This window comes from Sciurus vulgaris (assembly GCF_902686455.1).
Source record: "Sciurus vulgaris genome assembly, chromosome: 2".
Classification (NCBI taxonomy): Eukaryota; Metazoa; Chordata; class Mammalia; order Rodentia; family Sciuridae; genus Sciurus; species Sciurus vulgaris.
In genome coordinates this window covers 184368020-184391099 of record NC_136462.1, presented here as the reverse complement: position 1 = coordinate 184391099, position 23080 = coordinate 184368020, and the positions used below count along the sequence as shown (strand labels likewise).

Here is a 23080-nt window from a genome sequence, read left to right as displayed (position 1 = left end):
GGCCCTTTGGGCCCCAGTAGAGGGCTAGCCTTGAGGGAGGATGGAGAGATCAAAGCCACGTTCCCATGGCATTCCTGCCCACGGAGATGGGAGAAGACCCTGTATGCCTTCTTTTCTTTCTTTCTTTCTTCCGTTTGTTTCCTTACACACTGGGGATTGAACCCAGGGCCTTGCACATGCTGAGCAAGTGCCCTGCCACTGAACCACATGGCCAGCCCCCTGTGCCTCCGTAATTCCAGGGGAGTAGCTGGCTGACACATCTCTGGACTCGAGCCAACTGCTTTTGAGAAAAACAATATGAAGGAAGGTGAATTCGAATTGAAGAGACTTTAAAACATGAGTCAGAAAGCATTCCAAAGTTCACACCGTTAAAAGAAAATGCTAAGATTCCATTCCCGATCCTTCAGCTATTCTTCCCCGCACAATCTTGGCAGCTGTCTGGGGAAGGCCATGAGTGCTTTTCTCCTCGTGTTTCCTGCACCGTTGAGCACGAGGGGAAAAGGAAAAGAATACAAACAGTCCGGCTCTCCTCCTCCTCTGAGCTCACTTGGGACCTACTTTCTCTTCTAAAGGACGCACTCACCCGCCCTACCACAGCACATGTCTTTGAATAATAGTATCATTTTTTTTTTTCAGCATAATGATGCGTCACTCATGAGCAAAGAGACTTCTGGGGCCCGGGGTGCTCCAAATATCTGAATTAGAAATTATCCTTGTCCCCCCACCCACCTCTCACTGCCTGTACTATTCCTGCCGGGAGGAACCTTCTATCACCATAGACAGGACTCCTAGTGTGGGGTCTGTGGTGGGACTCAGGTCTCCACGCAGCTCCTTAACTCTGCTTCTTCCAGCTATGCTTCATTTGTTCACATCTCGAATGGCAGCCCTGGGCTTGGCCCTGACTTGTCACTGGCCCCTGAAGCTCATTTAGAGGACTTAGTGTTTTGGGGCAGGAGAGGGGAAGCAGGATTCAGAAGTCAGGAGTCCAAAGGGAACAAAGAGTGATCAAGCAACACATACACCTTGAGCTCTCCCAGGAAAAGAGCCAAGTCCAGCCCTGGGAAAATAAGGCCTTCTGTCTGAACTGCTGCTTGGGTCACACTGGGAGCTGAGGAAGTGTTCGGGTCATGCACAGGCAGTATGAAGAAGCAGGAGCGCTGGGCGTGAGGAGAAACCATCTAACAGAGCCGACAGTTCAACAGAGCCTGGCGTGGCTACTGAGTCTGCTGAGAGAGAAGATCCAGGTCAGAGTGTAGACGGGACTGGGCCAGCGAACCCCGACTGTGGCCTGAAGAGAGATGATCATATCAGAAGTGAGCATCTATCATGCAAGTTGGCATGCAAGGTTGACAGGCAAGACAACCTGGGGGACCCAGGTAGATGATGATTGACATTTTGGATTGGTTCTGCCTGAGAAGGTGAAGCAGCCTTTTCAGGCTCAATTCCAGGAAATCTTCAAAGAAGCCACAGCCCACACAGCCCATGACCACACCAGTCCTCCATGTTCGACGTCCCCCCACGAACCTGAACCCAGAGAAGTGGGCTAAGAATACCAGTGTGGAGAAGGTGCTAAGGACTCGGGGGCACACACAAGGCAGAGGATGCCTGCAAACATCCCATGTGACTGTGTCAGTCACAGTCAGGGTGCTAAACCAAACCAAAGAAGCTTATGTAATAGCTAAGCACAGGGAAATGGGAGTCAGGTTGCAAGGGCGGTTTCTCCAGACCCCTGGGAGTGTTGTCCACTCCTCTGCCGGAAGATGAAAAAATCCGCTTTGCAACTGAAGGGATCATTTTCCAAAGGAGGCCACCTGTGACCACAGAACATCCTCCTGGGTTACAGGGTGAGTAAACAGGGGTGGCTATTGGCATTGGCCAGGCCTAGAGTGGCCTGCATCTCCTCTGCCGCTCTCTCTCAGTCAAGTCCTCCACCAAGCTTTCTTCTCTTGTGTCAGCTCTGAGGTTGGTGGCGGCTGTCCGGAGCACTGGGAGGCCAGGGATTATGAAGCCGGTGTGGTAACAGGGGTGAGTGCTGTGGGGGATAAAGACGTGGGAAGCAGAGGCGTGAGGCGTGCACACCCCCACCGAGTGCCATCTTGCCACCTCGTGCTTACCTAAACCTGGATTTCAGCGTTGCCTTTACCCCACGGGTTGAAACACACTGGTCTTAAACATAAGCATCTAGGATGTTATCAAACTGAGTGGCGAGGCCCCTCAAATCCCAGGAAAATCACTGTGGCCTCGATCAAGAACACCTGAGGCTAACCTGCCTTGTGGGGTGAATGAACAAGTGGTACTCCATCCTGCAAAGGGGACTGGACCCAGTTCCTAGCAAGCCCTGTGCTGAGCCACCTCAAAATAAGGATGGCAGCCCTGGAGTGGAGGGAGAGGCCATGTCGGTGGAACTGGATCAAGTCCACTTTTTTTTTTTAAGGGTAGATGGACCCAATACCTTTGTTTACTGATTTTTTTTATGTGGTGCTGAGGATCGAGCCCAGTGCCTCACACATGCTAGGCAAGCGTTCTACTTCTGAGCTACAGCCCCAGCCCCTGAAGGCCACTGTTGAAGGGGAAGGGGAAAGGGCACTGCCACCAGCTCGCCCACCCTCAGCACCTAGATCAGGTCACTGTCTTGTCCATCCCAAGCATCTTGGGCTGCACATCAAGACCAACATAAAAGAGAAGGGGACTCTGGTCTGATCACTGATCAGATCTCTCTCTCCAGGAACCTCACATAGATCCCTAACAAGCCATCTCCTCACCCCACCTCCTTTTTATTTATTTATTTTGGGGGGGAGGGGGACCAGGGATTGAACCCAGGGACGCTAACCACTGAACCACATCCCAGCCCTTTTTACTTTTTATTTTGGGACAGGGTCTCACCAAGTTGCTGAGGCTGACTTTGAACTTGCCATCCTCCTGCCTCAGCCTCCCAAGTCACTTACAGGCGTGTGCCACTGTACCCAGCTCCTCCCCACGAGCCAGTGGCATTCTTAGCCAGTTAGGAAGTAGCCGAGGTTGGAATTTTTCAACTTTTCATATAGACTATTCACTGAGGTTTAGAGAATAATTCCAAAGGAGCAAGGCAATAGCAAGCAGTGAGTTAAACTTGAAGGAGAAAGTCCTACGTCAAGGAAGAAAGGATGAGAGGGGGAAGGAGACAGCAAAGCAAAAATTTGATCCCAATTAACTACACAGCCAGTGAGTGGCAGATGTGCGATTCAAACCCAGGTTTAAGTCCAAAACCTATGTATATTACAGCAGAAGCAGAGGAAATAACTAGGAAAAACTCTAAAGTACCATAACAGTTTTTTTTTTAAAGAACTTTCATGAGAAATGCAAGATTTTAGAAAACCCATGGCACTAGCGATCAGAAAGATAAGAGGACATTTTGGCTAAGAAACTGGACAGACCAATTAATAATAGAAAAAATACTTGCTGAAATCAGTGTACGGCAAAAGGTATGTGAAACTAAAGGCAAGCATTTTAGACCTGATAAAACTAGGTTAAACTATGTGCATGAAATGAACCCAGAGATAAGGAATGTTGGGTAAGAGTGAAAGCTTTATGCACAGCTCCCTTCTACCTGTCTAGCACTGTGCATATAACACTGCCTGGAATCTTTTCACCAACTCTGAAAATGTAGGTATTATCCCCATTTCAAAGAGGAGAAGACTGAGCCTCAGAGAGGACAAGGAACTGGTAAGTAGGGGCTGGTGTTCCAGCTGTTTGCAGTTGGATCAACCCAGGATCTGTCTGATAGCTCAGTGCCTAGGCCATTTGCTAAGCATATGGAATACCTCCCCTGCTTGAAAACACAATTTTTAAAAAGTCAGACAGGGAAAATGGGCCACAGAAACCTAACTGGTAGCAAGAGAGAGTCCTTGAAGGAAAATAAATAAAATTTATGCAGAGTAAGAAAAACTGATTAAAATCATAACTTCCCTTACTGTTGCAGCTGTCCTTGCTTTTGGAGGCTTGGGCAGGAGATATATGTATCTCATTCTAAATTCCATTAAATGCGCCTTCCAAATCCCCGTGGGCCCAGCCCCCACGGCCAGCCTCTCCTTTCTGATGAGCATTTCTGAGCTTCACCCTCCAACTCCCGAGTCAGATTCATGACTGTTATTGCCCTCTCTCTTCTCCTCTCTGGAAGATGAAACTGTTAATGGACTAGATCCGGAAGTTTCCAGATGCTGTACAGTTTAGTCAATGAAGTTTTCATCCAACACGCAGGTTTTGAAGTCTCCCCATACTGGATCTGTGACCTTGCAGGTCACCGTGCGGAGACCTCTCTGTAGGAGACTGCCTGTACAGTACTTCTGTCCCTCCCCTTTGATCTCCAGCCAAAGTTCCTTCACTTTGATTCCCTCCTCTTGGGTGTACAGAATGCCAAGCATACCTCTGCTTCCCTTCGGACCAGCTTTCTTTCCTTCAAACGTGATTAAGTCTCCAGGAGCCAGAAGTCCCATCCCACAAAAGTGGTGTTACTATCAGGACTGAATTTATCTCCCCGTGTTACAATCTCAGGTTCACTTGTTAAACACTTTGGTCGACACTCAGCTGTTTGGGACTCTGACTTCTCCCAGTCCTCAGATCACCAGCCAATCAATGAACACCCTCTCTATTTCAGTCTTCCAGCCACCAATGAATAATTAGTTTGGGGGTTTTCTTCTGGCAATTTTCTCTGCTAATTCACTTCCATTTTAAATTTAAAGTCTCATTTATTTAGTCAAGAGGTAAGTATTTATCACCACCTACCATATGCTAGGCAGTAAAGGAAAGTGGCTCCCAGGACCCCTAAATGAACAAACTTCTGATCAGAAAGGTTCTGCTTCTAGTAATGGTAGAGCAGCTCTTATTGGACCAACCTTCCTACATACAGTTATTATGAACTCTAGATATGCTCCCCCCACACACACCCAAAAAAAAAAAAAACCTTTTTGGAAGTCACTAGATTTGTTCAACACAAGGGGCAAAAACTGGAGGGAAGTCAACATTTAAAACAAAGAAATGGCACCAAGTGACATTTGTGGGTTTGTAGCCTTTTACCTGAGGGAAAGCCCCAGCAAATGTTATACATAGTGGCTAAAGCTTAGGCAGAATACTCCTCTTTTACCATTTGAGTAATTCAAGTAACCACAAGCTGGAAAGTGAAGAGATACAGTCCAGAAAAGACAGAGATGCAGAACAGTAGCCCCCAACGTTGAGTATAAACTGTGCCCAAATCTCCCTCAATAGTAAATGTGCCAGGCAGATTCCAAGCAGTTCAACTAAGGTCAAATGACCTGGACAAAGATTTCAGATGTTACTCCACCCAGTCAAATTTAGAGTTCGACTTTGGTCAAGTTAACAGCTAGATTTTTTTTTTTTTTTTTAAATCACTGTTCTGAGAACTCAGAATCTCTTTAAGTCTCACTCATTGTCAATTTTCAGAACATAATCTAAAATTACTAGACAAATTTTAAAAAATAGGAAATATGACCCAAACTCAAGAGAAAAGGCAATCAATGAAGACTGATCTCAAGATGAACCAGACGTTAGAATTAACAGATAAGGATTTCAAAGCAGCTATCATAGTTTCACTCAAAGCTATAAAAGAAATTGTGTTTGTAATAAATGAACAGATAGGAAATCTCAGTCACAACAAAGAAACTACAAACAAAAGAACCAAAATAATTCAGCTAAATCCTCTGTCATCTTCCTTTGCATCCATGTGAATTGTGCTTCTCACTCAGGACAGTTATACAGTCCTAATATTTATTTCAGTGATCATTTTGTTAGCATCTTTCAAGTGCCAGGTTCTTGGCAAGCTTTAAGGAACAAAAATATGACTAAGTCCTAAACTCTGATCCCAAAGACCAGATCTTCTCTGACAACATCTGTATGGTCATTTCTCATGTTTTCCTGTCTCTTTCAGGTTTTTAATCTCTCTCTCTCTCTATCTCTCTCTCTCTCTCTCTCTCTCTCTCTCTCTCTCACACACACACACACACACACACACGATTGAAGTCCCACATGGCCTTTTTCCAGAGCTTCATGGTGCCTCAAGTTCCATCACTCTTGATGGAGTTATTTGCCCCATGTAAAGCTTACAGGAATGAGGGGCAACCTGTCAGGTTTGATACACCTGAACATCCTCCCTTCACAGCAAAACATCTTCCACTGACTGATCAGCTGGGTCATCAACAACTCTGGCTACAAGCACCATAACATCCCATTCTCCATTTACACTAACATTTTCAAAAACATGTCAGGTAGAAGGTTCACAAACATGACCATACATAGAATCAACTGGAAATTCTGGTCATATACATGAAGACCAGAACGCAAGACTAATACATAGCTACCAAATATTTTTGAAGAATCACCAATTATTTTCTGAAGGACAGAAAACACCAAATCCTTGGCAAGAATTCTTATACTCTGAATGGGACTATAAATTGATATAACCACTTTTTTAAAAACTGCTCAGCATTGTCTTGTAAACCTGAACATATGAGTACTCTCTAATCCAGCAGTTTCATCCCTAGGAATATACCCAACAGTAATTTCTAGACATTCACTAAAAAGGCATTTCCCAGAAAGTTAACAGCGCTATTGGTAATAGACCCAAAGTATAAAGAATCCAAAATGCCCAACAGCAAGCAGCTCAGGGGGAGGGGAATGCCATATTCTCACAATGGAACACTGTACCACAGTGAGAATGAACAATATACAATTTATTCAACAATGTGGATGACAGTTACAAACACCATTGGCCAAAATGTTTCAAATGCACAAAAAAATTCATGCTATATGATACTACTTGTATAAAATTCAACAATAGGTGATAGCTAATTTATGCTGTTATCAATCAGGATGGTAGGAATGAAGGGTGACTGAGAAGGGACAGTGGGGGCAGTGCTGCTGAATTGCTGGAATATTCTGTCTCTTGAACACACTTGGTTTGTGAAAGATTCATTCACTTGGGATTTGTATGCTTTCACGTACGTTCTTCCATAGTAAGTCATTGCAATTTTTAAAAAGTATGCTGATGTCTGAGGGTCCCAGCTGGACAGATTCTGCTTTAATGGATCTGGGGTGCAGCCAGGAATTGACATTTCTAACAGCTCCCCAGGTGGGTCTCGTGTGCATCCAAGAACCACTGTGTCAGAACTTGGCAACCCTCCTCGCTATTTCTTGGAGCAGAAAATCCTGCTGCTTCTCCAGAAAACCTAAAGCAGGATGTTTTCTGGAAAACACGAGTAGACGATGTTACTAGACCTTCAATGGAAAAAGTGTTCTGTGGTCAAATAGGTAATATATTTCACCATTATAATTATTAACTTTTATTGAACATTGACTGCATTCTTAGAGCTGAGCAAAGTGCTTTATCTACATGAACACATTTAACTTTTACAGCAAGCCTACGAGAAAGGTACTACTAACTCCCATTTTACAGAAGGGTAAACTGAAGCTCAGTGGGATTAAGTCATTTCCCAAGACCAACAGTTAGTGAGCAGTGGGGTGGGACCCTCGGACAGGGTTAGGGTTCAAGTCTAGATTGGCTCTGACACTGAAGCCCCTGCTCCTTAGCCACTGCCCAAACTGCTGCTCCAGGCAGTACTTGGCTGCAGGACTTCACAGAGACCTTACTTGCTGATGTGAACTGTGAGTTGCCAAGACAAGAATGAGGAGGCCACAGTTTCCAAAGCCGTGTCCTGGCCTCCGTATCCAGCCATCATCGACACTGCTGGCCAAGTCCAATCCTGTATTTCCCAGCAGGGAAGATGTGATGGCTCCCACTGCCCCTAAGAGTCAAGCTCGAGCCCTCAGCCTCAAGTCCAGACCGTCCTGCCTCTGGCCTTCCCGTTTCCTCTTTCTGCCTGGCCATCCTAGACCCCTCCCCCATGTCCAACCCATAAGGACCCGATGGTCAGCAGCGCTGCACCGGCCCGATGGCTCACACCTGCACGATGATACTGGCATCTGCTGAGACTCTGCAATGGACCAGGACCTGTCATCCCCGCAAAGGGTCTTAGAAACAGACACCCTCATCCCCCCGGGGCAGAGTAGGAAAGGAAGGCTCCTCCTAACACGCCCAAAGTCACAGCCAGGAGGCCGCAGGTCGGGGACCCAGATCCACGTGCACAGAGCCCACGCGGTTTCCTACACCATCCTCACCTCCTCACCGGGAAAAGGCCTCCATGCTGTCAGAGCTGACTGCGTGCTGTCATGACAATGCCCACCTTGAGTGCTTTCCAGGCACGTGACTTGCCCTGTCTCCTTCAGACAATGTTGTCTCACTGCTCTTTATTTTATTTATTTTATTATATTTATTTTCGTGATGCTGGGAATTGAACTCAGGGACACTCTACCACTGAGCTACACTCCCAGTTCTTTTTTTTTTTTTTCTTATTTTGAGACAGGGCCTTGCTAAGTTGCCCAGTCTGGCTTTGAACTTGCGATCCTCCGGGCTCAGGCTCCCAAGTCCCTGGGACTACAGGCCTGCACCACCACACCCAGTTTTCGCTACTCTTTTTTTTTTTTTCTTAATATTTTAAAATGTTGATGAACCTTTATTTTATTATTTTTAATGTGGTGCTGAGTATCAAACCCAGTGCCTCACACATGCCAGGCAAGTGCTCTACCACTGAGCCACAACCCCAGCTCTCACTACTCTTTAAACTTCCTCTGTAGTATTCTTTATTTGCCCTGTGCCAGATGAGTACCTCTCCCTGCTCTCTAGTTCCAAGGCACTTGGCCACATCTCTACAGTGACACTTAAGACTGTTGAGTAATTGCTGGTTTTAGATCTACCTGCTCTGTTTGCCCGGATGCTCCTGGGAGGCGAGGATACTTGTTATTGACCCTTGCATTCCATGGCAGAGCCACCCAGCACATGGGAGGTGTTCAATACATGGGAGGATGGGAGAACAAGGGACTGAAAATCCACTAAAATCATCCCATGGTTCCAAGGTCAGGAAGTGGCCCTTTGGCTTGGAACAAGAGAGGTAGCATCAAACCAGACAAAACAGATCTGGGCGATGGGAGAAAGAAGGGAGACCGCTAACCTCCCTTACACAGGCAGATGGAGTAGGGTTGCCCCGGCTGGGCTGTCTCTTCACTCCGCTTGCTCCACACTGGCTCTGCGTTCACTGCCTCTGGGATTTGTTGTGAAAGTAGTGGTTGGGTTCATTCCATAGCCCTGTTTCAGTTGATATTCTCAACTGCTCCTTGCCTGATGTTGCTCTTAAGATGTCCCAAATGAATGAAGAGAGGTCTGGACAGGTAGATCCCAACTAAGTGGTTAGATCAGATATCAGATCCCTTTCTAAATGAACCTATTCCTTACAAGGCGCAGAAGATCTCTGAGGCTTGCTCATTCATAGACCCATCCTGTGCATCCGCTCTACAACAGGCACCTCTCCTTGTAACCCCAGGGTAAACAGCTGGTTTACGCCACCCAGGTGCAACCTCTGTGGACCCAAAGGCTATGGATTTTTAAAGCCAGCCCCTGCTCCCTTGCTCCCTATCCTAGTCTAGCTCTGCCCAGACATGAGGGATCCGTAACCATACCCACTGCAAACTGGGCTGGGTTTCTGCACAGGCTCTCTCCAACAAACCACCTTAGTAAACATGAAAACCACCAGAGACTACTTTAAGATCACTCACATTCCCTAACTTCTCGCCAGGGAGGGGCGCTACTTTTCTGCCTCTAATCAAGTTGCTTTCTTCTGAGAATTTTAAGTGCCCCCCCACTGCATCCCAGGACACCGTGCGTGCTGGATCTTATGAAGTCACTGCAATGTGCACGAGAGGGCTCGTCAAACGCTGGTGTATGCATTCCTCCCGCACAATGCCAGCCACACTGCTTTGCTCTCGTTTTATTTGTCTATGTTTCTGCCCACTCCAGGAGATGGGATCAACCTAGGGCCAAGACTGGCTTAATTTAATTTTATACCTCCAGTACAAAGCACAAGACCAGATAAAATGTAGATCTTGAATATTTAACAATCTTTATATAGGCACAGTTCAAAACATTATAAAATCTGAATTACTGCAGAATCTGACTCAGAAATGTTCTCTATTATGTACAGTTTGAGCATCCCTAATCCAAATATTTAAAATTCAAAATACACCAACATCTGAAACTTTTTGAGCACCAACCGTCACCATAAGTAGAAAATTCTATATGACCTCATGTGACAGGTCGCAGCCAATAGGCAGGCACAGTAAAGACTGCCAAAGAACCTTCAGGCTATGCGCACAAGATATATCTGAAACATAAATGAATTTTGTGTTTGGATTTGGGTCCCATCCCCCAAGATATTTCATTAAGAACACATATAAAAATATTCCAAAAATCAGAAAAAAAAAAAAAAAAAAAAAAACTGCTTCTGGTCCCAAGCACTTCAGATAAAGGATACTCAACCTGTACCTACCAGACTGGCAAAAATTAAGCTTCCTTAATACTCAGTGTTGGAGCCAGGCACGGTGGTGCACACCTGTAATTCCAGTAACTCAGGAGGCTGAGGCAGGAGGATCTCAAGTTCCAGGCCAGCCCAGGCAACTTGGCAAGACCCTGTCTCAAAATAAAAAATAAAAGGGCTGGAGATGTAGGTCAATCTCAATAGTAATGTGCCCTAAGTCCCATCCCCAGTACCACCAAAAAAAAAAAAAAAAAAAAAAAAATTCTCAGTGTCAGAGAAGGGCAAGGAACTAAGGAAAAAGAAATTGGTTTGGCCTCTTGGGAGGACAATTTGGCAATATCTGACCCAGTTTAAGCTGCAAGGAATTTTCCTTATGGATAAAATCATACCAATGTACGAAGAGATACACTATACAAACAATGTTATAGCCTTACACATTTGCATGAGGTAATGAGTAGAAATAATTTTAACCTTAGCAAGGGACAAGAAAGTAAATGATGGTTTTTTTTGTTTGTTATTTTTGTAGTCACTGGAATACTACCCAGCCCTAAAGATGCAGGGGGCAGTGGTCATTCCAGCAACTCAGGAAGCTGAGGCAGGAGGATCTCAGAGGTCAGGCCAGTCAGGGCAACTTAGCAAGACTCTATCTCAAAAGGAAAAGTGAAAAGGGCTGGGGATGTGGCTCAGTGGTAGTGTGCCCCCGAGTTCAATCCCCAATACCAAAAAAGAAAAAGAAAAAAAAAGGCATGGGTCTATGCATAGGTGTGGACAGGTGCTCAGATACATTCGTTGAAAAAAGAAGCCTCAGAAGAGTGTGGCACAGATGCATTATAGAGAAAAAGGGACAAACGTGAATGGATATGAGTTTATGTATGCATCTGAAATTTAAGATACAAAAACACTGAGGGATTTTGTCTGGGGAAGGGAATGCGTGACTGGGAAGGACAGGACATCCTACTCTCCATTTTTCACTTTTCTGTACTGTGTGAATCTTTTATGACGTGCTTGGATTCTTTTTATAATTAAAAAGCATAAAACGCAGCAATAAGAAAACAAAAGCTTGATTTTATATGTCAAAGGAAACAAACAAATGACATTTTGGGGAAAGCCTTTCATATTTCCTTGTAAGGCTATGGGTAATGTTGGGAAGGCAACAACGTTTCCTCTCTCTCCTGTCAACAGGAGAGCTGGGCAAAGCAATAGTTCTAACAGGACCCTGGAGACACCGACAGTCACCGAGGGCCAAGAACCCTAAAGAGAGTGTCAGAATGTGTTCCTTTATTTGCAAGTGGATGACAGCAAGTAAAACCAGTTCTGATGAAGACACTGAACCAAGACATTCTGAGAACTCCCCAGCCTGGCACGGACGCCGGGGCTTTGACCCGTGCCAAGAAGCAAGGGCTGGGGATGCCCGGGTAAGTGATGGCTGTAAGTAACCTGGTGAGCAGCACAGCTGACCCGGCCCCTGACACAGGGCTCTGCTCACTTGTCACCTCTGCTCTACAGTCATCTCCCCGGAGCTGACTTTAAAGATAAGAATGCAGTAGTAAGAGTCGATACGTAGCAAGTACATCTTACAGGACAAGCAAAGATGACCTGCTTCCTTGTACCCACAGCATTGTACTGTCCATCCTGCTTTACACCTGGGGACACCGAAGTTCAGCCATTGAAGTTAAGCAAGTGACTTTCTCAAGATTGCACTCAGCGGTGGAGACAGCAATTAAACCCAAGTCTGACTCCAAAGCCAGGCGAGGTCACTTCTAGCCTCCCCCTCTCCCATCTGAAGGAAGGATGACAAAAAGCACTCCCAGCCAGGTGTGGTGGTGCACATCTGTAATCCCAGTGGTTCTGGAGGCTGAGGCAGGAAGATGGCAAGTTCAAGGCCAGCCTCAGCAGTTTAACAAGGCCCTGAGCAATTCAGTGAGACCCTATCTCAAAATAAGAAATAAAAACAGGCTGCTGATGTGACTTAACGGAGGGACAACCGCACAGAGAAAAGGCAGCATTTCTGTGCAAAGAAAAGCCAGAAAGTGAAATAATTAAGGGCAAGGACCTTGAAGCCAGAGGTGCTCGATTCAAATCCTGACCGCTATTTACTCAATGTATGACCTTGGGAATGTCCTTGAACCTCTCTATGCCTCACTTTCCTGAGCAATAGTAATTAGGGTAGTAATAACGCCACCTCCAGGGCTGCCAGGAGAATTAAAAGAGTTAAATAGACAATGCTCATAATACACACCAAATGTTAATGATTATTACTAATATTAAGAAAAGGTCGCCCTTCCCTCCAGGCAGAGGCAAGCCTGCAGGGGGCGGAGCTTGGCCAGTGGAGCACAGGCTGGGTTTTAGCCCCTCCCTTAGCCCAGTACCCTTGGGCAGGACCAGCTCTTCACCCCTACCGCAGTCATGCTGAGCAATTAACCTGCTCAGGGTGCCAGTTCTTCCTCCACCTTCCCCTCCACCATGTGAATCAGAATCACCTGGCACACTTTTGAAACATACAGATTCCCCACCTTGGCTGATTCTGACGCAGGTAGGCTGGGCTAGGGCCCAGGGATCCGTATTTTTAACAAAAGCCCCAGGTGACCAGTTGGCCTGGGAACAGTGTGTTCCTGGACACATGTTTTTGGAAGCCCTAGAGCCCATCACACAAGTGCTGGCTGTTTGAGTTGCTCCCTGAGACCAAGCATCCCGTCTGGTCCTAGGCCTGGGCACACAGCAAATGAGTGCAGTAAACATCTGTGACTCTGCGAGCCAGCCAACAGAGCAGATGGCTGTGCAAACAGGCACACAGGCTGAATTTGCTTTTGTGCTTGAGTGGGTCACACCAGGGACCCTCACCTGTAGGCTTAGAGTTCCCCAGACACTTGCTACTCAAAGTGCAGTTCACAGACCAGAGGGATGGCACCCTGGGAGCCTATTAGAAACACAGAAGTTCTGGCCTCAGCCCCCCTGAGTCACACTCTGCATTCTAAGAGGAACCTCAGGCATACACCCTCACCCCTTCCCCTGATCTGCATAGATTCTAACCGATGTGCATATCTAATGGGGGCCAATCTTGTCCTTCAAACTCCTAGAGACCTGGAAAAACAGTGTACTCCTCTCAATAGCCAGATTCATGCTCAGCAGCCAGCCTGAGGCTCAGAGGGAATCATTGCTTTAATAAGGTATTTATTTCCAAGTTCATATTAAAATAAGTCTTCCCAATAATTTTTTTAGAAAAAGAGAGAGAGAACTCTGGCCCCTATGATTCTGGGCATAAAACGCTCCCTTCTTTTGAACAGTCTTGACCCCTGCTTCCCTGCCCAAAGCCATCCGAACACATCAGACAGCAGAAGAAAACTAGCACGGCCTTCCTGTTGGCCAGGTGTCAAGGCATCGGGCAGATTTCACGCCACAGCTTGACCTCATCAGACCAAGGCCTATCACACCCCTGTAAATGGCAGTGGAAAAATAGCCATTCAGTGGGTTTCCTTCAATCCACCAGAAAGGGGAATAACAGGAAGCTATCACAGCTGTGCCCCGGCTTGGCAAATCCCAAGGGCCCTGAGGACCGGTGTTTCTTGTCAGCACCTACGTTCCCCTGTCCGCCCCCTAGCCTTCTTGTTCAGACTCAAGGTGGGCCCTGCATCTGCGGGAGTGAGTGCAGCCGCGACTGCAGCAACAATCCCAATAGATCGGCCCCACACACCTGCTGGGGAAGGAAGATGAAGTGCTTGGTCTGAATTTCTTTGGCCTGAATTATCAACTGGCTGATCACCATTGAGTTTCATCTAAATCTCTTCTTCCCATTCAGAATGTCCCGTAAGCCAAAGCCTGGGACTCCAGGGCACAAGGGCCTTCCAAGTCCTCATTCATTCCTTTAATGCATATTGATTGCCTCCTGTGTGCTGGGTATCATACTGGGCAACTGGGGACACAGGACTGAATGAATTAGACAGTCACTGACCTTATGGGACTTACAGTCCAGTGGAGTTTTCTCAACCTTGGCACTATCAACATTTGGGCTCAGATCTATTTTTTTTTTTTTTTTTTTTTTTTTTTTTTTGCTATGGAGGCTCTGCCGTATACTACAGAATATTTAGCAGTATCCCTGGTCTCTGTGCACTAGAGAGATCTCTGGTCAGCAGCTCCTCTGCCCCTGTGCTCTCCCTCCTGGGTTGTGACAACAAAAAACACTTCCAGACATTGGCAAAAATGCTCTTGTGGGGCAGATTGCCTCCGGCTGAGAACCAGGAGACTAAAAGAATAATGATCACCGTAGAATGTAACCCTATAATCATAACTAAGTACCATGGAGGAAAATTTGATGGGCATTAAACCAGTATTACCTACGACTTGAAAGCCAGACATTTTACATGGAATTACCAATCCTTACAACAACTCTGAATTGTGTATGTGTGTTATATCTATAGTAAATATGGGAGTATTTCTAAATTTCCAGATTAGGAAAATGAGGCTCGAGGAAGCGAAAAAATTGCCCAAGGCCCTAAAGCTAGTGAAAAACAGAGCCAAGATTTGAACCCTAGCCCTAAAGTTTGCCCCCCATGAAAAGGAAATTTGAGCCTTTGTTTAGACGCTTTCTGAAACATGTTCTATGGTCATGTGATGTTCTGAGCAACCATCCTAAAAGACTCATTCCTCCCTGGGGCCACTGTGGGGCTTGGCCGCCACCTGCCACATCAATCAAGCTGCAAACTGCCTGCATCAAGGCACATTTGTGGGACACCAGTGGGCTGAGGAATGACATTCTGGATTCTGAGATATTCGAGAAGACCTCCCCATACAAGTACCTGTGCACAGCGATATCCCAAAAATCACAGCAGGTACTCGAGCACACTCCACTGTGACCCATCTTGCAGAGTGCCCTGACCAGCATCTGCGGGGTACAGCAGGAGAGAAGCCAGACTTTCTGCAGTCCCCAAGAACATGAGGAGGAGGTATGGGGCAGTATGTGACAACTCTGGAGATCCCCACACATGATTCAAATACGAGTGGCATGCATTTATCAATGTGCCTCAGTTTCTCCTCCATGAAATAGACAAGTGCATCCACTTCCATGGTTGATACAAGAACTCAATGGCTATGCAAGTAAAGGCAAGAACATGACCAGAAAGGCATTTGGTGCAATATTGTGATCAATAAGGGAGTCAGGTCAGGACACTTCCTCTCCCAGACCCACTTCCTCCATGTGAGATACTGAGTCCCAGGAAGGGAGAAACAGGTGCAGAGGTGGGCAAAGCATCTCAGGAAGAAGTGGGGAACCTCTGTGCTTCCTAGGTGGAACCAAGGAGGAACAGGGAATGCACTGGCAAACAAGCGCCAGCCAGTCCTTTGTCCTGTGCAAAAGTCAATCCTGAACTTTCTTGGATGCCACAATCAAACAGCACTCCTCAGAGAACTGCCACCCTACAAGGCCACAGTGTGCCTGCTTCGGGTCAGCGAGTGTTTAACCATTCGGGGCCCCTGGCAGGATGGCCTCTGCCTCCCTCCCAGGCCATACCTCCTGCCCCTGCTCCATCACACTTTGTGCTGGCTGGGTCCAGCTGTGACTCCCACCTACGGCTCTCCAAAGACACCAAGCGCTCTCAAGTCCATGTGCCTTTTTACATGCACGGCAGTTCTCCCTGCAAGGGCTGCCCACCCCTCTGGTACCTACCACCTCGAAAACTGTCACTGAAGGGCTCAAATGTGCTCCCACAGCAAATTTTGCCCACCTGCTATTGGTAATAATAGACTAATAATAATAGCAACCAACATCTGCGAGTACTTATTCATGTCTAGAAGGTCCTGAGCTAAGTTTTTACCCACATGGTCTCTTTTCTCCTTGTATCACTTCCTTCAATAGGTAGCTTATCCGCATGAGAGGTTAAAAAAAAAAAAAATCTGTCCATCATCACTCAGTGATGAAATGGCAGCTTGAAGGTTCACACCTGGGTCAGCCTCAGCCCACCTGTTCTCCTATGTTCTTAACTCCTGCCTCTTGCTTTTGAAGCTTTTATTTCACAGGGTCCTCACCATCTGTCTCCAGGCCTACCTCTCCCCCAAATGAGGCCTGAGAGTTACCTTGGTCATCTTGAAACCCCTTGCTAAGCACAAGGTTTGGAATGGACTGAACATCTTCAAGGGAATCAATGAGCCCTGGAAAATGGTGGCCAGCTGAGGAAGGGTTAAGTGGATGTTCAGACTCTTTGGGGACAGGCTCATGCTAGATTCAAATTCCCAGGAGACACTCCCTCCCAACACAGGCTGTGAGGCTTTCCCTGTCCAGATAGCTAGTGGCAGATGACACATAATCTAGCTCCCTGAACAGGAGGAAGTAGGACCTTTAAGAGCTCAATGAAGGGCAGGAAATGGTGGTGATGGTGGCAATGATCATTTCCTGCATTCCCCCTGCGCCAGGTGATCTACTAAGCACTTTCTCTGTGTTATGGTCTCCACGATCCTCACAATCTTATGAAATAGGCATTAATATGATTCCAATTTTCTGATGAGGAAACCAGGGCTCAAGAGAGTAAGAACTTTACAAAGGCCCCCAGAGCTTTTAGGTTTAGAGCTATAATTTCCACTAGACTTGCCTGGCTCCCTTACTCTTCATACTTACAGCTTTCTGTAAAAGACAAAATACCTTTTGCAGAGGCCAATCTCTAAGATGTGCTGGAACAAAGAAGATTGTCCCAGTCTTAGCTGGGAGGATGTCAGTTGGGACGCCCTGTCTATCAAATGCTACAAGTGTCCTGGGGACAGGGAGCTGGGTGGCTATGTTAAGAGAGATGAACAGGGGCAGGAGTCCTGAGAGTCTAGAACAGCATGGAATCAAGGTATATGCCTTGACAATCTGCTAAACCAAACTGGCTCAGCCTCTGTTGGTCAGAGACAGTTCAGTCTGAGTATGGAGTTGGTTTTGAGAAGAACCTAGATCAGACTTTTCAAGGGTGCCAAATGAGCTCTGAAGAAAGTTCTAGCCTTAGGGGAAATGAATCTCTGCCTCAACATCCCCTTGAGCTCCTGAAAAGAGTTAATGGCCAGATTAGAATTTAACCTCCACTCTGGCTCAATTAGCAGAGAGAACAAAGTCTGAGCAGGCCCCGGGCATCAGCCGTTCCCACCATGCACTTCCAACCAGGGAAGGTCCAGAGAGCAACAGGAAGCACTGGGCCCTGGCACCTGAACCACAGAGCTACAAGTGAGTGTCACAGCAGGAGGAGACCAAAAGAGGTGAAGGAAGGATTCAGTGGTCTTCCTAAAGGAAGACATCCCAGAGACTGGGAAGAGCTGGGGAGACCCTATTGGTCAGACCCCAAAACTTGAAGGTCCAGAGTGGCCCGGACGACCCCTTGCCTGAAGTATCCTAGGGACTGGGGTGGAAAACATGGGATTTGGGTGACAGGTGGGAGAGAAGGGGATGGGGGATTTGTGTGGGAAAGGCCCCTTTAGCAGGCAGCACTCTGGAAGGATTAGCCGGCCCCCACCGCCTCCTGCAAGCTGGCTCTCTGTGACAGAACTAGGGAGGAAGATGTAGAAACTCCCCCAGCCCCTGCAGAACCACCCACCAGGGCTCCACTTAGGCACCTGTCTAAGAGACACGCCCAGCTCTAACCAGTATTGAAGGCGCTGGCGTTTGCCTAGGAGGGCTCACCCTCCCATGCTCCACTGCACCAAGCGCTTCGCAGGCCTGGCACTCCTCATCCCCACGGCCTGGGTAGCCCCGTTTCATAGAGACCTCTAGGGCTCAGGAGGCCAAGTGCCTTGCCCTCGGGCAGACAGCTGATCGCTGGCTGAGCTGAGAAGCTTTGTTAGCAGCCTGGAAGGAGACCTTTCCGTTGGAAGGTTTTCTCCGGTGCTTCCCCAGCCGCAGGAAATGGCAGGGCGCACAGGGAAGTACCCCCGCGGGCCGAGGCGGCTAACTGCAGGCCTATGCCAGAGATCCCGGCGGGAAAGGGCGCCTGGTACATCGGGGCTCCGGGTCCTCTACAGAGGGCGATTCAGAAGCAGCACCTGGTGCTCGGGGCCGCGGGGAACTGGTGGGCGCTTCTGACAGCGAGAACAGGGGCCCATTATGTGGAATTTAATCACATGGGCGCGCAAGCAGCTCGGCTTTCGGTTCTGAGAAGCGCTTATGCAGCCGCATCTCTCTCCCTCCGCTCTCGAGATTTCAGGCAGCGCCGGGTCCTGGGCCTGGCGCGTGGTGGCGGCGCGCAGCTGGGCTCCCGGGAGGGCCAGATTCACAGCTCGCCTAGGCTCAATTTTCCGCCTGGGATTGGGAGCTGCATCAACAGCATTTCCAGTGAAGCCAGAGGCCCGACCCGATCGGGGAAAGCAGAGGAAGGAGTCTGTAACAGGAAAGGAGGCGGATAGCGAGCGCCGCCCCCTCCTGGCTCCCCACCCGCGGCTATCTGGGTTCGCCAGGTGACCTTGGGGGAGACCCCTCTGCGCGACCTCTCTTTAGAGAGGACTGTACGATGTCTGCCCACCCTAGGCGCTCGGGGGCGCTACTCCCTGCCGGAGCCGACGCGCGGGACTCGGCGGTAAGGAAAAGAGCGCTCCTGGCGCCAGGGACCCGGCATCCAACACAGCGGCCCTGGGGAGAGGCACGGCGGCCCTGGGGAGAGGCCCGGCTCACGCCTCCCAGGGAACTACAACGCGGGGGTCTCCCCTGGCCGGCGGACACCGGGGATCCCGCGGCGGGGCAGGTCTGCTCGCCCGCGTACAAGCCCTGGGGACCTTTCCCGCCCGGGCAGGAGCGCTCCCAGTGCCCTGCCGCTACCTGCGGGGACCAGGCGCCGCCACGCGAGGGGGCGGCGCCCCCATGCCCAGTCCCGAGACTGGCGCCGGTAGTGTTTAGCGCTCTGTGGCTTCCACCGCCGGGCACTGCGACCCCGGCAGACAGCGGCCCAACAGTCAGAACCCTCTGAAGACCCCCTTTCCTCCCCAAGATCGCGCCCCTACAGCCCAGCTAACAACCTGCCTGTGCACTCCTCACCCAGCCTAGTCATGGGCGCTCGAGACGCGGGAGGACGCCCCCACTCCATCCCCAGCCCTGAGTCGAGTACCCGCTTTTCTAGTGCCCCCCGCCAAATTATCTTAAGTCCTTCGCCCCCAACCAGGTTATCGGAAGCCGAGACCGCCTCCCCGCCAGGATTCTGGTCCCTCGCCCTGTCAAGCCGCAGAGCGCAGGGAGGAAGGCGGCGCCGCCGGGGAACTCACCCGTTCTCCTGAGCCCTGCCCCGGGCGGCTCCCGGCCCTGGCTCAGTCGGTAGGTCCCCAAGCCGCAGCTGCTGGTGCGGCGACAGAGCCGGCTCTGCTCCGCCGCGAGCCTCAGCGCCGCCTTTGGGCTCCTCCCCCGAGGCGGGGCCTGAGTCGCGGGCGTGGGGTGGGCCCACTCAACACCAGCCTGCTTCTAAGGGAGCTAGGAGAAGGGTCCTGGGGCTCCCGGGGGCGAGGGACTCTTTGAGCAACAGGAAACGGAAAGGAGATGAGATGGAGCGCTTCCTCCCACCCACTCCCACCATGGAAAGGAGGAACTCGAGAAAGGCATTCTTGCTCCCATTTGACAGATGAGCATCGTGAACTCCAGAAGGAGTTGTGACCTGCCCGCGGGTCACATAGAACAGCGCCGGTGTCAAGAATTCAAGTATCCTACCTTGAGGGCCCGCGCGCAGTCTGTCAGCCTTCAGGCTTCCCAGCACGTCCGGGGACGCGACCAGGTCTTGCCCTAGGAACAGGTCTGTGGGGACAGGTCTCCCAGGCCAGGAAAGCGAGACAAGTGGGAGCACGTGGGTGTGACCTGCAGTGTGGACTAGCATCATTTCCTCTTTCTGGAAAGAAGGGAGGTGAAGCAAAGGAGGAAGGAAGTGGTCGTACCTCCGCTGACGTCTGCCGTTTGAAGATGTGCAGGATCTAGACCTGGGCTGCTTCCCTGAGCTTTCATGCTAAAAATGCAAACGCAATAAAATAAACACGCATAACATAACGGGTGCCTTCTTTCTGTCTTTGAATCCAAGCCCCTTCTGGGGCACAAGGCCCTGCGCCCTGTGCCTTTCTTTACACAACAATGGATTTAACTACCTTTAAGTTGCTGTTGAAAACCAAGCCCTCCCCGCCCCCCCCAGGAAGAGGAGAGAAAGTTAATAAACAAAGGGGGAAAAACCCAACCCAAAACATTCTCTGGAATCCACACTTGCTGAACACTGGCCTTAGAACAATAGGGTTCTCTTTTCAACAAAGGGCTTTGTTTCCTGAACTTTCCTCAGCACCCAGATTAGAGCCCTAGGCACCCCAGGGCCAACAAGCTTGGGGGTGGGGTGGCAGATGAAGTTTAGGTTTGGAGAGTCTGGGGCTCTATCCAGTAAATTCAATTTGTAGCAGTCTCCTTTCGAGAACCCTGGGTCATTATTTGTGAGCAATATTCTTTTGAGGCTTGAAGGCACCACCTGAGTTTAAGTGATTTCCTCTTTACTAAGAAAACTCAATAACTTTTCTTGAAGGAGTGAAAAATTTATAGGTTGGTTATGCCTGCTCCGGGGCCACAGGCCCTTCTCAAGTCCCCTGAAGTCCCCCTTCACTTGCCCTGTCTCCCTCCCTGCCCTGTTCCTTAATAATCCAGTTTGTGAATGACACTGCTTCAGTAGCAGCAATTAGAGAGCAGAGCAGGTGGGAAAGACTTACAGTGATGTTTAAAATAACCCAAGGGGACCATTGTTCTCTGCAGAATGTTTCCATTGATTTATAATGAAGAGCTTCGGGCTGAGAAGGCGGTAATCCATCTCTCCAAGGCATGGGTAGAACCTGGAGCCTGTGGTCTTAAGTGGGAGAGGATGTTCCAAATCCCCGTATTGTGCTGTTCATTCACATGTCTCACGGGGTTGATGTCAAGAGTTAAAGCATACTGAATAGTGCATTGGGGGGCTCACACTTCTTGATTTCAAACTACAAAGCTACCGTAATCAAGATAGTGTGGTAAGAGCAAAAGGAGGGACCCATAGGTCACTGGAATAAAACTGAGAGTCCAGACATAAAAGATATACATGTTCAATCAGTTTTCAACAAGAGTACTACAGCAACTTAGTGAAGAAAGAATAGTCTTTTCAACTGAATAGAGCTGGGATGACTGGATAGGCATGTGCAAAACAACAAACTGGACCCCTACCTCACACCATACAAAATGAACCCCAAATGGATCAGACTCGAATGTTGGGACTAAAATTATAAAACTCTCAGAAGAAAACATAAGAATAATCTTTGTGACCTTAAATTATGCAATGATGTCAGCTATGGTAGGACACACCTGTAATCCCCAGCAACTCAGGAGACTGAGGCAGAATAATCACAAGTTCAAGTCCAGTCTGGGAAACTCAGCAAGACCCTGTCTCAAAATAAAAAATAAAAAGAACTAGGGGTGTAGTCGGTCATATAGAGAGCCCCTAGGTTCATTCCCCAGAATATCCATTTCTTCAAAGAAGGTACATAATTGGCCAAGAAGCACACAAAAAGATAACATCATTAACTGCAAGGGAAATGCAAACCAAAACCAAAATAATACATCACTCTTCACCTACTAGGTTGGCTATAATAAAGAAAAATTCAAATAATAACAAGGTTGGTAAGGATATGGAGAAAGGGGAACTCTCGTACTTCAATGATGGAAATGTAAAATGATACCTCTGCTTTGAAAAACTGACCTTTCCTCAAAATATTAAACATAAAGTTACCAGATGACCCAGCAACTCCACCCCTAGGTAGGTTCTCACAAGAAATAATAACATGCACACACAAAAAAATTTGTTCAAAAATGTTCAGAATAGGGGGAAAAATTAAAATTTTTTTAAAAAATGACCAGGCTGGGGCTATAGCTCAGTTGGTAAAGTGCTTGCCTTGCATTCACAAGGCCCTGGGTTCAATCCCCAGCACCACCAAAAAAAAAAAAAAAAAAAAAAAAAAAAAGATGCAATGTCCATCAGGCAATAAATAGTAAATAAAATATAATACATCTACACTATGTGTTATTATTTGGTAATTGAAAGGGACAAAGCACTGACACATGTTGCAACATGGATGAGCTTTGCAAACACATTGCACTGTGAAATGGGCCACATGTTGTATGATTCTGTTTGAAAAGTCCAGAACAGACCAAATGCATAGAGACTGAAAGCAGATTAGTGGTTGTCTGGAGCTGGGAGAGTATTTTCCGGGGCAACTGGGAGATGACTGGTAAGGGGTGTTTCATTTTGGGATGATGAAATGTCCTGAAGTTGATTGCAGATGATCACACAATCATGCGTGTACTAAAAACCCTTGCATTGTATACTTTAGTTTTTTATTTGGGGAGGTGCTGTTACTGAGGATTGAACTCAGAGGCCACATCCCCAGCCCTACTTTGTATTTTATTTAGAGACAGGGTCTCACTGAGTTGCTTAACGCCTCGCTTTTGCCGAGGCTGGCTTTGAATTTTTGATCCTCCTGCCTCAGCCTCCCAAGCTGCTGGAATTACAGACGGGCACCACCACAACCAGCTGAATTGTATACTTTAAATGGATGAATTGTATGGTGTGTGAATTATCAACAAGTTTTTACCCTCCCCCAGCCAAAAAAAGGTTAAACTATACTCCAATCCTTGAAACCAACACTTCCAGTGTCCTCCAAATTGCTCTCTCTTCTATCCCAGA

The 23080-nt window shown here is 48.0% G+C and overlaps 1 protein-coding gene and 1 long non-coding RNA gene across 7 annotated transcripts in view; one reads left to right on the top strand and one right to left on the bottom strand.

Annotated features, from left to right (window-relative positions):
• PPP1R16B (protein phosphatase 1 regulatory subunit 16B) overlaps positions 1–20416 on the bottom strand; it is a 101273-nt gene extending 80857 nt beyond the window's left edge. Inside the window, exons 1-2 of one of the 6 annotated variants that reach the window (XM_079126215.1) lie at positions 20059–20416; positions 10428–10567 (exon numbers count right to left, since the gene is read on the bottom strand). The gene's annotated coding sequence lies outside the window, so the exon portion shown is untranslated. Of the gene's footprint in view, positions 1–10427; positions 10568–19622; positions 19949–20058 lie in introns of those variants that run through there. The other 5 variants (XM_079126218.1, XM_079126214.1, XM_079126217.1 and 2 more) reach the window with 5 other exon arrangements.
• LOC306653241 lies at positions 17756–20062 on the top strand. The gene is made up of 3 exons (XR_013761674.1): positions 17756–18943; positions 19523–19671; positions 19973–20062. It is a non-coding gene; the product is annotated as an uncharacterized lncRNA (long non-coding RNA).
• Positions 20417–23080: the final 2664 nt, after the last annotated feature.